Below are 7,879 nucleotides of genomic sequence, written 5' to 3' on the forward strand. Positions count from 1 at the left end.
TTGTTCTCTAAGTGATATTGAAAAAGATTAATGTAGCAATGTAACATAATTTCATGTACAATGATATACTAGTATCAAGAGTATGAACTCTACGGTAGAGAAAAACGGACATATATTTTAAACCGAGTTTTTTTTTTTTTAAATAATCGGGCTCTACACATCAGTGACGCATATCTTACCTTAAAGAGAAATAATTGATACAATAATACATATATACTGTTGGTTAGAAAATTGTGACAGGTCCCTGTGTATAGGCATAAACATTTTCTACATCCACTTTTCCCGTGCGAAGTCAATCGGATCACGACAATTACGGAAGCGTTTCGTATAGGCGTATAAAGCCTATATCGATCATGATATTTTCCGGAAATCGAGTTTCCGTGTCGTTTCGGTTTGTGTTTATTGTGGGCCACATTAATTATTTTTCTTAATATATTTTTTCTAAACTTCACCGGTGGTTTCAGTAACATCTTACCTGGCTTTAGTTAACTTTTTATGCAGGGAGAACGTGGTAATTACATGTATCTTGTAAATGTAAAAGACAAGAGGCCCATGGGCCTAAACGGTCATCTGTACAACAATGTCACAGTATAAAGTATTGGTTAACAATTAATATAAACAATACAAGGAACTCCTTAGTTGAATATTTAAGTTTCTGAAATAGGTAAATGTCATTCGTTGAACAAACTTGGTAGCCCTTCATCCATATATGGTTGTAACCCATTCAAGGATTAATATAAGGAGGAGTCAGATTTTAAAGCCAAATTTCAACAAAGCTCCCATTTTGGACCTCCCCCGTACCATCCCCATGAGTCTTAGCTCGGTCCTTTATAAAATATGATTATCCTCACCTAAAGTTCCTCCTTCTGAATCAATTAAAACCCCTATAGACCAATTTTCATTGGATCGGAGACTGAAACATGAAAACAGGAAGTTGGCCCGCGGCCATCTTGGAATACCAAAATCTTTATGAAAATGTTTGCATGTTGTTCGGCATCAATTAAAACCCTTACAGACCATTTTCATTGAGATCGAAGACCTAAACCTGAAAACAGGAAGTGGGCCAGTGGCCATCTTGAAATACCAAAATCTTTACGAAAATGTTTGCATGTTGTTCGGCATTAATTAAAACCCCTATAGACCAATTTTCATTGAGATCGGAGACCGAAACCTAAAACAGGAAATAGGCCAGCTAAAATTAAGAAAATTTGCCCTTTTGGGGCCCCACCCTTCAGACCCTAGGGGTTGGAGCAGGCTCATTTATATAAAATATAATTGTCCTTCCCCAATGATATCTTAAGCCAAATATGGATGAAATCCATTCAAGGATGAAGGAGGAGTAGGATTTTAAAGCTAAAATTAAGAAAATTTGCCCTTTTGGGGCGCCATCCTTCAGCCCCTAGGGGTTGGACCAGGTTCATTTCTATAAAACATAATTGTCCTTCCCCAATGATATTTTACACCAAATATGGATGAAATCAATTTAAAGGGACAATTCAGGCTAAGAGAACATTAAAATTTGTACATATATCGGAAAACCCCCAGTTCTAATGGAAATTAGATCAGTCGGTTTTACTGTGATAAGTATGAAAAGCCCATGGTGGTGACATGTGTGTGAAATGTTCAAACTCGCTCGCTGTCCGCCATTACACACTGTGGTCAAACTTCTTGTATGCCGAACCCTGTCCCTTACTCGAAGAGTAATGCAACTTTTGTCTAGAACTGCTCAAATCGCTCAAACAGTAGTGTGTTTACATTATTAGGTGAATTGTCTTGCCTAAAAATCATTTTACCACCATCTCAGTGGTTATGTACTTCATTTGTTTAACGTGCATGACTTTGGCTCGGGTATGGGTACAGCGTCCATATTGTACCTGCTTAATCGTATTGATCAACGATTTGATATTTCAATGATATTAATTAAAATACTTAACAATGTCAAGGAATTTGTCAATGTTTTACGTTATATGTTTCATAAGAAATGTAGAACAATACATTTATGCTATATTTGGCTTCTTGGTTATGTAAAATAATTAGCCTGAGTGAATTGTCTCTTTAAGGATGAAGGAGGAGAAGGATTTTAAAGCTAAAATTAACACTTTTGGGGGCCCATCCCTCGGTCCCTTGGGGTCGGACCAGGCTCATTTATATAAAATATGAATGTCCTTCCCTAATGATGTTTCACACCAAATATGGATGAAATCAACCCAAGGATGAAGGAGGAGTAGAATATTAAAGCTTAAAATAAGAAAATTTGCCCTTTTGGGGCCCCGTCCCTCAGCCCCTAGGGGTCGGACCAGGCTCATTTACATAAAATATGATTGTCCTTCCCCAATGATGTTTCACAACAAATATGAATGAAATCTGCTTATCGGTTAAGGAGGAGTAGCGTTTTAAAGGGAAAAGTTTACGCACGCCGGACGACGACGGACGAATCAAGATGACTAACGTCATGTTACCCAAATTGGCACGCTACCCAAAATGGCACACTTTTTGATAATATTGTTCCGTTTTAAATTCACTTTGGAAATTTTCTTTCAGCTGTTGCTATAATTATTCCCTGATCATCATGAAATACTTTAATGGTGATATTTCCACATGACCATAGCTAGGAGGGATTTTGTTCAGCTATAAACTTAAGAAAATACCTAAAATCAAGTGTTACGGTAAATATTGCCCCGTGCGATGACTCTAGTTTTCCACTTTTTGCTCATTAGTCTGCTCTAAAAAGTGTGGAAATGGTATAAACTATGTCTAGAACACAAATTTAATCAATTTAGTTGTCAGTTACTTGGTAGTTTCATAGTTCAGAGCTGTTTAGCCTCAGTAAATATTGATTTTCTAGTATGAAGATTTTTCATCTGCGATAATGTGCGCATGCGAAATGAAACAAAGGTGCGCTCGAATAGCACTTATACATCCAAGAGTTACTTCCCTTATGCCATTTATATGTTTATTTAACAGTAAAACACACACAAAGCTTAAAAGGGCAAAATATGCTTAAATATTATCGTAAAAATTATGTAAGAAAGGTAAGTGATAACCATAAAGATGAAATTTTACCTGCGTAATGACTGCATTGATTTTCACGTAAATCATCCAAATAATACATATGGAGAAAAGTGTTCAATGGCATTAATTGTTGATTTTTGTATTGTAGTTTCAATATAAGTCAAATCATATTTGAAATATTCCGATATTTCCTATGCTCACTGTTTTTACCTGGGTGTGCCAATCTGGGTACCCGCACCTGGTTGATAGCAGGTGCGTTCTAGACCTGTATCCAAGGATGCTATTTATGGAAACACGTGCAGAAAGAATTCCAAACATAAACCAACAGACAGATGATAGGCTCTATTTGTAAGATTGATACAAAAATTGGAATTATATTGCAATCTGAAAAATAGATGCTTAAAAATAAGAAAAATGTGTGCAAATCTGGGTTACATGACGTTAAGCGCTGTTTTAAAATGGTATTGTGTGATATGGCTTCATCATTTAAAATAAGTGCTGTTCCAATGGATTTTGAAATCACTTACGACTTTGTGAAAGTATCTTGAATCTGTTGATTTAGAAAAAAAATATTATCACTGTTTCCAGGGAGACGGAGACATAGTTGCAGCATCTATGCATTTCACGAAACAATTATTTTATCAATCCGATTAAGTATTTCGTGAAACATTTTGTTTATGAAGCAAGACATGCATTTTACGATACTAACAGGACTGGGAGGACCAAAGAACAGTTTCGTGAAATGATGCGCTCTTAAAACATGAAAGTCACAAAAGACGACAGTAACCTCCTGTGAAACCTCCTTTACTCAAACTTCTAAAACAGAATTACCAATTTCTTTGCTTTTTGCAACTCAATTTTAGTCATGTCTTAAAATTAAATATTCGGATAATTAATTGTTATTTGAGAATTTACCGCCATTCCATCAACTTTGAGCGAAAAAAGTTTGACTTGTAGACTAGTAAGTAAACATAAAACAAACCAGTGATTTCCTTGAATGATATTATTTTGTGTGTTTATTCCCGTTAAAGATCTGCTAATACAACCAAAGAAATGTTATTATGCATCACATTACTCATGTCTTAATTGTATGATTAGTATGTTTATGGTAGTTAGCCAGGTTATACTACCTACAAGGTGCTAACGACCTACACGATTAGCCAGGTAATACTACCCTACAAGGTGCTAACGAACTACACGATACCGGGTATGTACTGAGTAGACAAATAATAATATACCTATCTCCCGTATGATAATAGAATCTTCAAGAGGTCGTCAAGTGGACAGGAATATCTCAACTCGATGAAAGATTTTGGCCAGTCAGCCAGCTGTTTGCCGAAAGTTTATGACCAAAATCTTTCACTAGGGTTGGGATATCCAGTTGACAGACCCATAAAAGATCATTTTTCTACCATACCTTGTGGGGAAATCATGAAATTTCAGTTGCTTTCAAGCTTTTTCATCACAAGAACGTCGCTATGGGTCAAAATTGATGACGTCATCGACAATGACATGTATTGTCTAGTGTGTGCAAATTGTCTTAACACTTGCAGCACCCACTATTCTTCTACATTTTCATACATTTCTGACGACAAAAAAGTGTGATTTTGTATATTTATCTGGTTGCATTGACACAGGCTTTATATTACCGTTGAGCACCAATTTGAATAGGTAACTTTAACCAGCGAGTTTTGTAGCTTCCCCGTAAGTATAGAAACATTAACTGTTGTAACACAATCATCTCTCACTCATTAGGACAGGGGCACAAAATCTCATTTTACAGACATCTGCTGACAAAACAGTGTCATGTTCACCACAAATAGATTTGTCTGATCTCAATGTAAAATTTGATCTGATGTCACAAACAAGTGTTCTCTAAATGTTACATACATTTGTCAACGCCATTTCTATAAAATATATATAAACAAGACAGATATCACAAGTTATACCGGTAATACATTAAAGCTATAGGTTCCACACATCTGTAACAAAACATAGGATATATAACAGCTGACATGTTGTAACATTTCACTCATACAACAGGTATATCATAGGTATTACATTTTTACATGTACATTAGTTCATAATCTACTAAAACTGAAATTCCCTATAACTAAAGTGTTGAACCAAGTTAAACTGAGACTTTAAATATGTAATCAAACCAAATGTGAATTTGTTAAATGAAAATTTTGTTGAAACAAATTAAACATGAAATAGCAATTTAGCTAAATCTAAATTCTGAAAATCTTTGCCAAACTAAATACTAGCTAGGAAACATCTAAATGTGAAATGAACTAAAATTTTAAATTGTGCACTAAAAACTTAATTTGTGAATCAAACTTAATAAGAAATTCTCTGTTCCTGAACTACTCTGAAATGCTATAAAGTAAAGCCTAACATAAATCTATCTAACATCTGCTACATTGTAGCTCTAACTATATATCTATCTTTCTCTTCCATTCTCTGCTCTTTCTCCCTGCCCTTTTTACTTATCTTTCCATCTGTCTTTTTCTTTCTCACTCTTTGTCCTTGTCATCTTTACCTCACCCTCTCTCTCTAATTCTTTCCCAGTCTTTTCTTCTTCTTACTCTCTCTCTCATCTCTTTCTCCCCCTTTCTCTCTCTCTCAATAGGAGTTTTCCTTTCTCCTGATGACATTTCGGACAACTTGTAGAATGATCACGTACAACAGCACAAACATCATAACCTGTTTAGAAACTGACGTAATGATACATTACACACTAGAAATATTCAATTGTACAGTAATGTATAATTCAAAATTACTATGAAATAAAATATGCAACAACAAAATGTATCAAAAACACAAAATGAACAAATTCTTGAGGATTAATACATCATGAACTCATTCACCCCTGAAGACACAATTAGACTCTTCTAAATCAAAGACTAGACCAGTCCATTATGAAATTTCAGGGGTGCATGAGTTAAGGAAATCAGACAATTTTGGCAATGATCTTGCATAGACATCAAACTAGTGATGATCTATTTCAATAATACAGGTGTTAAACATAATTGGTGATCAAGATGAGCAAGTTATTGGTGATCGAGGAAAGGCTCCAGAGAAAAATCATCAACCTGCCTTAATAACTGGGCCAGTAAGACCTCCGTATGGAAACTGTTTGGTAAATCATTTGGTTACGTAGAGATCATAAAAAGTTGGTCTTGTGTGAGTCAAATAAAATAAAAAATATATTCTATATACATGCTTTACACAAACATTTATGTGGAGAGCTTCTATAAATAGATTTATAAAATACAAAATTTATTAATAACCAGTATTGTGCTAAAAATAGATATGAAACACAGTTAAATACAACAGGATAATTTTAACATACATTGTTCAGAACATACATGTATTTAACACAATAACGTGAATATTAAATAGATTTTTACCAATTACAGGTAAACATCAACAACACTATAAATAGATTTGTACAGAACACGGATAAATATAACATCACTATAAATAGAATGCCGTTACCACAAATAGATCTATTGAACACAGACAGAAATTGGTGTTACTATAAATAGATGCCACAAGTATAAACATCACAGTAATCTTGGAATGTTTAATAATTCGATGTTAACGACAATAACACTCATAGTGTTGAAATCCTGGACCATGACATGTAATATAGAACATAATACCAATTTTTATAAGCATCTCACTGTCGTATAAAACATCTTGTAATCGATCTCTGCAGCATCAAACCCCACGAGGTCATATCTGGAAGTTTACAAAAATAAAGCTTGGGATTATAGGATACGCCTACACTCTAAACAAAGTCGATAGTACAGTAACTCTTTACACAAAGACATATCAAATACACATAATATATCAAAATAAAGATATAATACACTCATATGCGTACTGAAGACAGTATCTTAACCGGCGTATTGAAATGTTAGCAAGAGTAAGCATGAATTCGAACTTGCAAATGTGTTACACATATGTTTATTTCCTGGAATCCTGTCGCCATGATTTTAATGAAATACTCCAATCAACTTTATAAACGGAAATAACGTGTAATATTTAACATAATACCGACATTATAGACATTCACACTGTCGTATAAAACATAATGTAATTGATCTCTGCAGTGGCAAACACCACGAGGTCATATCCGGAAGTTTGCAAAAATAAGGCTACGTTAATGCATTATGCGATACGCCTTCACTCTAAACGAAGTCAAATTTAGGTTACGATGCTAATCTTGATAATACATTAAACTATTACACAACAATATGTTTGATACACAAACTATGTCAAAATAGTGATACAATACAATCCTATTCATATTGAAGACTGTATTTTAACCGGCTTACTGAGATTCGTACGGCCGCCATGTTTGTTTACACACAAGTAGGCTTACGTAATGGCAGAGTAAACAACAAACAGAAACATAGGCTTACGTAATGGCAGAGTAAACAACAAACAGAAACATGACCAAATCCACTTTTACTCAAGATATTTTCATCATTGTGAGTGTTATTTGTTATTTATTTCCATTAAGTTTACAGACAGTTTTAGTTATTCTAATCAATCGATAATCATTACCGTATACGTACATGTACTTCATCAGAGATCGATCGTATGTTTTCAAACGTGTGGTCCGAGGTCAGTCGTAAATTCCAGTCACGGGATTGGGGAAGTAGATACGGCGTGGTCCACGTCGTAAATTACCAGTGTGGATATATAAATGATAGAGATGAATGGTCCAATCCAGTTACTAGGGTACGTTTATTCCGAGAAAATATTAAAGCTTCAATTAAAGGATAGTCTTCAGCTTTATCCAGAAATACAGTTGAGAGTGGAATTAATCTGTGACAGCTGAAAGGTCAAATTT

Source organism: Argopecten irradians, chromosome 16 (genome assembly GCF_041381155.1).
Source record: "Argopecten irradians isolate NY chromosome 16, Ai_NY, whole genome shotgun sequence".
NCBI lineage: Eukaryota > Metazoa > Mollusca > Bivalvia > Pectinida > Pectinidae > Argopecten > Argopecten irradians.